The 10,000-nt window shown below is 39.7% G+C and overlaps 2 non-coding genes across 2 annotated transcripts; both read left to right on the top strand.

The window, feature by feature from the left end:
• Positions 1 to 153: 153 nt before the first annotated feature.
• TRNAN-GUU (transfer RNA asparagine (anticodon GUU)) lies at positions 154 to 225 on the top strand. The gene has a single exon. It is a non-coding gene; the product is annotated as a tRNA-Asn (tRNA).
• Positions 226 to 2,982: 2,757 nt separating this feature from the next.
• On the top strand, positions 2,983 to 3,056 carry TRNAM-CAU (transfer RNA methionine (anticodon CAU)). Its single transcript has one exon. It is a non-coding gene; the product is annotated as a tRNA-Met (tRNA).
• The last annotated feature ends 6,944 nt before the right edge of the window (positions 3,057 to 10,000 follow it).

The following is a 10,000-nucleotide window of genomic DNA, read 5'->3' as shown; positions in this document are numbered from 1 at the left end:
ATGAAATAGAGCCGCTTTGGGATTCACTATGAAATGAGTCATGGAACGGAGCCACTACGAAGAAGTTCGGGAGTTACGAAGGAAGCTTCGGACTCATATTGTTCGTGGGTTGAGAACGGTAGTTGAACTTTATGGGATCGAATCACTCGTTGTTCCTCAGTAGCTCAGTGGTAGAGCGGTCGGCTGTTAACTGATTGGTCATAGGTTCGAATCCTACCTGGGGAGATTTGATTCATTTTTTTATTCAAAAATGAAGAATTGAATGAAAGGTCTCGTTTTGACCGTTAGGAGTAGGTAACCCGTTCCCTGTCTTTGTTTCTATTGCATTCTATCTCATCGTATCACATTCTGTTCTGCGATATTTGAGAATCACCGTCAATACCTGTCGTAGATCCGGGATAATCCCTTGTAAAAAGCCCGAGGGCTATTTCCAATTAGCCAATTAAGAATTCTCAGATGATGTACTAGGAGTGCATCAAAGATGCAGTCATCAATTCTCCCGATCGGCCACAATTATCGCCAGCAAACAATAATGAGGAACGCATTTTTGCTATGCTTCTAATACTTGTACTTGTACTCATTCAATTTCCTATAAACTTGTGTATTAAATATTTCTTTTTCTACAAAATCTGGTAACTTTTCCACTATATCCTTATACAATTGATCCCAAAATTCATTGATGATATTATCACTACTTATATTAGAATACGCCCTTATAAAATTATTTCTATTTTGATGTAATGTCATGCACTTTCTCTGCAATTTCAAGTCAATCAACTCCTTTCTCAGTCCTCTTCCAATGAATGAATATCCTTTACAACACACCGTTCTAAAAATATTATTAATGTTTTCACTCTGACACTTAAAAACTCCGCATTTCTTAATCGCTCAAAGCAAGCGATAGCCTCCTCTTATTTCAATCGCTCGGAGGTTGATGCGAATCATTGTAAAAAATGATATGTTCATGGTTTTGTTTTTTAATATTTTTTTTACCTCGGCATGTCGGGGTATGAGGATTTTTCCCCTAAAGAGAGCCAAGAGTTATAGGTGTATTTTTAACTGGCAGTATGATATGAGCAAGATTCATGGTTTTGTTTTTTAATATTTTCTATTAAAAAAAGAGAGGGATAAACTCATCATACTGCAGGTGTGAAGTGTATGAAGTGTAATGTGTGAGGTGTGAAGTGTGAGGTGTGAGGTGTGAAGTGTGAGGTGTAAGGTGTGAGGTGTGAGGTGTAAGGTGTGAGGTGTGCAGTGTATGAAGTGTATTGTTGTGAGGTGTAAGGTGTGAGGTGTGAAGTGTATGAAGTGTATTTTTTTCAATACTGTATTATTATAATAGGTGTGTTTGAGTTATAGGTGTGAGGTGTGAGGTGTGAGGTGTAAGGTGTAAGGTGTAAGGTGTGAGGTGTGAAGTGTATGAAGTGTAAGGTGTGAGGTGTGAAGTGTGAGGTGTGAGGTGTGAAGTGTGAGGTGTAAGGTGTGAGGTGTGAGGTGTAAGGTGTGAGGTGTGAAGTGTATGAAGTGTATTTTTATGAGGTGTGAGGTGTAAGGTGTGAGGTGTGAAGTGTATGAAGTGTATTTTTTTCAATACTGTATTATTATAATAGGTGTGTTTGAGTTATAGGTGTGAGGTGTGAGGTGTGAGGTGTGAAGTGTATGAAGTGCATTTTTTACCTCGGCATAAAAATACACTTCACACCTCACACCTTACACCTCACACCTCACACCTTAAAATAAGATAAAAAATACACTTCATACATTTCACACTTCACACCTCACACCTTACACCTCACACCTCACACCTCACACCTCACACCTATACTGCAGTCTGCTATTAAGATATAACTAGAAAAAATACACCTATAACTCTTGGCTCTCTTTAGGGGAAAAATCCTCATACCCCGACATGCCGAGGTAAAAAAAATATTAAAAAACAAAACCATGAACATATCATTTTTTACAATGAATCGCATCAACCTCCGAGCGATTGAAATAAGAGGAGGCTATCGCTTGCTTCGAGCGATTAAGAAATGCGGAGTTTTTAACTGTCAGAGTGAAAACATTAATAATATTTTTAGAACGGTGTGTTGTAAAGGATATTCATTCATTGGAAGAGGACTGAGAAAGGAGTTGATTGACTTGAAATTGCAGAGAAAGTGCATGATATTAAATCAAAATAGAAATAATTTTATAAGGGTGTATTCGTCTATTCATAATTATGGTTATTGGGAACGATTAGTAAATTCTATTGGGACTTCAAGAGGGAAGATTAGCTATCCTGGTAAGATATATGCTTATATGCACTTCATAGATATCTTACAACTAGAATCCCTCTTTTTCCGATCCGGTTACTCCACCACCGCGAACCCCGGTTAGATTCGGGCATGATACACTTTTTATTTATTGGGAGAACCCAAGTACTCTCGTGCGGATCCATGAAACAACTCTCAGAAATCTTTTTCCCTTTTGGAAGATACAGGAGGGAAACAATCAACCTATTGATATTGGAAGACCAAAAAGATTCTTCCAATGTCTCATTTCTGTGTCCAATGGAATTCATACGTATAGGAAGAATAGGTATAGGAAGAAGCCCCATCAAATAGATATTTTTTCTTTCGACCATCTTTCGATTGTTAATACGAGATATAAGGACCGCAACTACAAGCAGTACTACACCTTTTATCGTGAAATATCGATTGCGTGTTGAATCCTGTGAATCACGTGAAAGTACGATACTCAAAATTCGGGGGTCAAAGAGTTTCATAAAACGTTCTTGGTGGAAAAAAATGTGAGTGAAAGATCCCACTGAATCGAATTTGATCCATGAATCTAAGAAATAGTGAGAATTCTTGATCTCTCTCAATATCTCTCTGAATTCGAAGATCCAGGATTTGAATTGATGTCGTTTCATTGATTCCTCCTAAAGATTTCATTTCAATTGGAATTTGGTTATTCACGATGTACGATGATCCCTGTTAAGCATCCATGGCTGAATGGTTAAAGCGCCCAACTCATAATTGGCAAATTCGTAGGTTCAATTCCTGCTGGATGCACGCCAATGGGAACGTTCAATTCAATAAGTCTATTGGAATTGGCTCTGTATCAATGGAATCTCATCATCCATACATAACGAATTGGTATGGTATATTCATACCATAACATATGAACAGTAAGAACTAGAATTCTTATCGATACTGGAAACTCATAGGGAAGAAAATGGATTTATGGATGGAATCAAATATGCAGTATTTACAGAAAAAAGTATTCGGTTATTGGGGAACAATCAATATACTTCTAATGTCGAATCAGGATCAACTAGGACAGAAATAAAGCATTGGGTCGAACTCTTCTTTGGTGTCAAGGTAATAGCTATGAACCGTTTAATTACTTCTTGCAATAGATTTTCGTCCCATGGGACAAAAAAACTGTCCATCCGGAGGTCTCGGACGATGGACAAACAAATCTGGAAGAAAAACCACCGGATTCTCATCCGACGATTGAGATGTTGCCACGTGGCCTCACAATGACAATTTGCATCAAAGTCGATGTATTTTTATGTGCGTGTAAATGGACGCCACTCAAAAATAATTGTACATATGTCCCTTTGCATTCTATCTCCTCAGTAATTCCCATAAAAAATTGAAAAAAAACCATATTAATATATTAAAATATAAAATGGGTTTTTTTTGTCTGAGACAAATTTCGGGACAAAAATTTGTCCCGAAAGGACGGGACGGGACAAAACACTGTCCCGGTATGTCTGGACAAGATGGTTTTTTATCGTTGGAGGGAAAAATTTCTCATCCTTCATCCCTGAACTTACTTTGGATGTTAGATAGGACAAAATTTGTCCCGTCCCATCTATCGTCCACGTCCAGGATGATCCGGAACTATAGGTACCATTTGACGGTTAGGGTTCAACCTTTTTTCTCTCCCGCCGCACGTACATGCAACGCAGCAAGGCGACAAGTCAAAGGTCTCGATGACTTTCCTTCTGTGGTGTTGGGTGGTCGTCCTTTGACTTCCCCCTGTCCTCCTCTCTCTCTCTCGACCAGTCGATCGGTGATTGGCCTTTTCAGTGATCCATCATGCGCGGGATTGGTCATTCCTTCAGACCAGGCCTTCCTCCTCCCATGTTGTTGACTGCATCAGTTGCCAAACACGATCGGTGATTGGACAACCGATATCCGATATCGGGGATAAAGTGGGACGGTCTAGGATATTGGATATCAGATATCTGGCGATATCCGTCCCTCAAGGGTTGAACGGATATCGGTACCGGATATCAGAGGGGTAGGGCTGAGGCGGATCTCGGATGCTGGATATCGGTTTTTGATATCCTGATATCAGTTTTCGATATCCGGATATCAATAATCGATATCCAGCATTTTTTGTTCAAATGTTTGCAATCCCATACCGAAAAATTTAAACTTCCGCAAGACTATATACACCGTCGGTCGTTTTTTCAGTTGATTTCATTTTAGCCACCCCGTGGCCCATTATTCTATATGTTAACAAATGACAAACGTTGAGGAGGGTAGATATAGCTAATATAAATGAATAAAATTTTAATGTTATTTGAGGAAATTTTATGGCGTTTAATAGTTAGTTAATGGAATTAAGAAATAAATGGAGTTAGTCTATTAAGTACTAATGTTAAGATGACCTAACAACCAATATACATGACAATAATTTTAATGTTATTTGAGGAAAATTTATGGCGTTTAATAGTTAGTTAATGAAATTAAGAAATAAATGGAGTTAGTGTATTAAGTACTAATGTTAAGACGACTTAACAACTAATATAAATGACAATAATGGTAATGTTATTTGAGGAAAATTTATGTAATGAATATGTAATAAATTTGGATTAAATACAGTTACTAATATAGTGAATTAAAATAGCAATAGACTTAATCTGACATCGCAACCGGTTTATGGAATTAAAAAATAAATGGAGTTTTCATTTTAAGAGAACACATTACGTTTTGTAGTTAGTGTGTTAGGTACTAATGTTAATATGACCTAAAGTTACTAATATAGTGAGTAGGATTAACAATAGATTTAATAAGATTTAATATTATGCATTCAATTACATGTTTGGCAAATGCATTAAAATGTGAATAAATACAAAAGAAACCATACACATTGTTATTTTTGAAATTTGTAGCAAAATTTACACGTACGCTATGACTGCAGCCCTGTCAAAAAAGCGTAGTCCCAACGTCTCTGTCAAAGATTTGTGCTCAGATGATCGTCACCTGTGTTGCATAAGATAAGTGATAAGTAACGATAAATATGTATAAATAAGAAGATCTTGTTCAGTTATGTGATGTGTACCTCGAGCACATGTGACCACACCGTCTTCGTCGTCGTCAGCATCCACATCTAGCTCGACGTCATTGTACCAACGTTTGTTATCCACACGGAGCCAACACTTCACAGTGATGAGTGTTTCAATGCTTATTGGCAAGAGACGTGATTGCTTGTACGTGACAATAGTGTTGCCGACCGAGAGCATGCGTTCGGCAAGGGCGCTCGTCGCACAATAAGTCCCTCGCGACGGCTGCAAGCAAGGGGAAACGCTTCGCCCCCGTCGTGGCCCACCAAGACAGTGGAGTGAACACACCCTCGTTTGGCACAGTCTCCGCAAGGAACTGGCTGAACTCATCCCAGGCCGACCGCGTTGTCACCGGTGCCGGTTCCACCTGCTGCATAGTGGTGCTAAGCCACTCATCCAACTCTTCACCTCCTCGCTGCCCCTCTTGAGCGGGCCGTCTCGGAATACGGCTTGACCTGTCACCGGGCAACAACGACCGTACGTATGCGATAGTCGCCTCTCGGACCCCCGGGCGGAGCATTGACCCTTTGTGGATTGGATCCATCAATGTTGCAGCCGTGATCGCCTCATTCGCCCACAATATCTCCGCGTATTGTGCAAGCTTGGAAAGCATCGCTCTACACGCTTGTGCCATGTTCGATGGATCTCCTTCGTGCAAGCGTCGAACAGATGTAAAAAATGTGCCGTCTTCGATTTGCTAGACCACTTCCTCCATGTGAACCTTGAGGCCGTTTATGAGATGTAGGACATCGCAGATCGCCGGCGTCACTGTCTTGCAAACATGATCCGTCGATACGGCAAAACAGCCAAGGATGCGGCAGAACTGTTTGACCAATTCCCACTCGTCCTTCGACAGCTTCGATGACGTCACCTTCCGACCGAAAGCCGTCAAGACTTCGTCCAGCACATCACGCTTCTTCACGGCGGTCGCCAACATAGTGTACGTGCTATTCCATTGGGTAGGACAGTCTAGGACAACCATGTTTGAGTCCCCGACTTCGGGGTCGTCTTCACAGGCCTGGGTGTATAGTTCTCTTCATTGCGTAGAGCTCCGAATAGTCTACACTAAGTTGCGTACCTTTCCAACTGCATCACCCAGACATAATGGCTTGCGCGGCCCGTCACTGTCATCAAATACTGAGTATACATCTCCGAGATCATTGTCCTGGTCGCTGTCGTACTGATCTGCGGTCCTCGTCACATCGCCTTCTTCGGGTTCCATACCCTGGGCCGAAGGAATATTGAAGCTTTTTAACGCCGCTTGCACGACAATGTTCAAAATGTGTGCGACACAGGGGACGTGCCTCCAGGCGGTAAACGTCGGGTTTACATTCTTCAACTTTCTCGCCATCAAAGCCAACATCTTCTTATTCGCCGTGGCATTGTCCGTAGTAACAGCGTAGACCTGCATAATTACATTAGACATGTAAACTAGCAAGCTCTACTGATAAAACGATCAACACGCTGAGTTTTGAAGTGGCAGACAGAACTCATCTAGTGCCTGGAGAACAATGGACGCCATGTTCTCCCCGTCATGCTTGCCGACAATCTCCCCGATGGCAAGAACCCACTCTCTGTATGTCGATGGCATGATTTGAAGTGGCACCAAAACACATTTGTGCTTCTGTCGGCATGCCTCTTAATGGGTCTCCTCTTATTGTGCGGGTTCAACTCCCGACACAATAAGCATATATAGTATCCATCTTCCATCAACTCAAAGTAGTCAATGATGAGGGAATGATTCGTACGAGGCTGACTCTGTATGGCACAGGAAGTTCCCCCCTGGGTACGTTCGGCACCTACGGCTCCTGAGCCAGCTCTTTCTGGGGCTGGATCACTGCCTCCGGTTGGATTCATGTTTCTGATGACATAAATTTGATGAGCTAAATTCAATAGTCTAGCATCACATGATGCCAAAGTGCAATTTATACTATGAGTTACGTAACAGATGCAATGAATATGACCGATTAGTGAACATTGAATCAAAGGTGAATGAAAAATATAGATAGAGGAAGAAAGTTATATGTACACAAGGAAAAAATAAATAAAACCCAAAGAGGGTAAAAGATGACAAAATTTATGACGAAGAAGTGGAAATAAGTTAAGAGGGGAAGAGAGAGAGAGATGAAAAGAACGGGGATACAAATGTAGAGTAGGAAAATGAGGAAGATGAATTGAGAAAGAAGAAGAAAGAAATAAGGACATCTGATGTGAAACTGAAGAAGAAGAAGACGAAATAAAATCAATAGTCTCGAAGTAGTAAGTAAAGCATGGAAGAGAAATAGGGAAAAAAATAAAACGGCAGACTGGGAATTAAACGAGGAAGATGAAGGGCAGATAGGGGTTTGAGGAACAAGAGAACAGAAACATAGAGGACAAAAAAGAGTGAGGGTAAGAAGAAGAGAATACAACTGGGGACTAGTAACATGTGGAAAATGAAGAAGACGAAAAAAGGAAGAAGAGGAATATGGAGAAGATGTGAAAATCAAGTAAAAGAGGAGTTTGAAGAAGTTGAGGAGGGGGAAAATGATGGCTCAAAGGGCGAAGAAGAAAATGAGGACGTTGTATAGGAAACAAAGAAGAAGCCGACGAGGAGAAAACAACATAAGAGAAGTAGAAAAACATAGAAGAGGAAAACGAGGAAGAGGAAGAGGGAGAGAATGAATAGGCAGCGTAGGTAATTACACGGGGAAGAAGAAGGGCAAAAAGGGTTAGAGGAGGAAGAAGACAAAAAAAACAGGGAGGAGAAAATACGGGGGAGAGAGAAAGGGAGAAAAAAAACAGTGGAACAGGGAAATGAAGAAGAGAAGAGGGGAAATTTGGGTAGAGGAGGAAGAAGGTTAAAAAACAGGGAATTGCACTGTGGAATAGGAAAATGACAATGGAGTGATTGGAGAAAAAAGAAGAATAATGATAATATGGCGAAGAAGTGAAGAACAGATTTGATGAAGAGAGTAAAAAATAGGCAGAAGATGAGAAACGATGGATACAGTAATAATAATAACCTGGAGGTTGAAAAAAAAAACAGAGAAGCAGAAGAAGAGAAAACAGCAGAAAAGAAGGAAACAACCAGAGAAGAAAAAAAGAGGAAGAGAAAAAGGGAGTGAATAAAGCAGAGCAACAGGAAATGAAGAAGAGAAAGGGGAAAATATGGGTAGAAGAGGAAGAAGGCTAAAAAAACAAAGATGGAAAGAAAGAGAGAGATGAAAAAGCAGGGAATTGGACTGTGGAATAGGAAAATGACAATGGAGTGATTTGAGAAAAAAGAAGAAGAATTATGGCGAAGAAGTGAAGAACAGATTTGATGAAGAGAATAAAAAACAGGCAGAAGATGAGAAACGATGGATACAGTAATAATAATAACATGGAGGTTGAAAAAAAAACAGAGAAGCAGAAGAAGAGAAAACAGCAGAAAAGAAGGAAAAAACCAGAGAAGAAAAAAAAGAGGAAGAGAAAAAGGGAGTGAATAAAGCAGAGCAACAGGAAAATGAAGAAGAGAAAGGGGAAAATATGGGTAGGAGAGGAAGAAGGCTAAAAAGCCAAAGATGGTAAGAAAGAGAAAAAAGAATAAGAATTATGGCGAAGAAGTGAAGAACAGAGTTGATGAAGAGAATAAAAAACAGGCAACTTACTCCATCTATCTCTCTATCTCTCTATCTCTCTATCTCTCTATCTCTCTATCTCTCTATCTCTCTATCTCTCTATCTCTCTATCTCTCTATCTCTCTATCTCTCTATCTACCTCTCTTTATCTCTTTTTATCTACCTCTCTATCTATCTATCTCCCTCACTCAATCTTTTGCTGTTATACATTGTCATTGGTATTGCGACAGGAGAAACTAGAGCTTTTGAGTAAGTTTAGAGAATACATTCAAAATTGCTGCAAAAAGCTACTTGTGGCATTAATCTTTATGATATGTTGCTAAGTTGAAAATTTTCCTACTCATCCTTGTGAAAACTTGAGTAAGTTGCAAATAATACATTCAGAAACACTTTGAAAAGCTATTAATTCCATTAATCATTTTCATATGTTGACGCTTTGAAATTTTTTCTTCATTTCATGTAAATTTTATTTTGTCATTGTATTCTACTAGGATCCCCCAACTAGATCAATAAAATTGGCAAGTCCGAATTCTTAAAATTGCAGGTCTTTGTACTTTTAGTCAGATGTGAAGCTTAAAAAAAAGACTGAATTAAAAAAAAACCTTCGGATTTGCAGAAAGAAGTAATCAGGGATAAAAACATATCATATACTCAACATACGTGTGAGTGACCAATTCAGATTATATATAATACTCGTGATTCTCTTTATGCAACGCAGCGGATAGACAAAATAAGATAAATCTCTGATAAAGGACGTTGAATGGGAAAACAGAGTAGCAGAAGAAGAGAAACCAGCAGAATAGAAGGAAAAAACAAGAGAAGAAAAAAAAAACGGAAGAGAATAGGAAGAAGAAGTAGGAAATTTATCGATGAAGACAATGGGCAAAGACAATTCGAATAGGAAGAAGATACAGAATTACAGAAATCAGAATTTTGTCAGAATTACAGAAATCAGAATCAAAATTACAGAAATTGGAGAGTACCTACGACTCTGCCGTCCGTCGACTCCGCTGGTACCTACTCCACCCGCCGCCGCCGTTGCCCGCCGTTGCCC

Source organism: Wolffia australiana, chromosome 10 (assembly GCF_029677425.1).
Source record: "Wolffia australiana isolate 7733 chromosome 10, ASM2967742v1".
NCBI classification, from domain to species: domain Eukaryota; kingdom Viridiplantae; phylum Streptophyta; class Magnoliopsida; order Alismatales; family Araceae; genus Wolffia; species Wolffia australiana.
The sequence above is the reverse complement of the archived record's forward strand: the minus strand, read 5'-3'. Positions and strand labels throughout refer to the sequence as shown.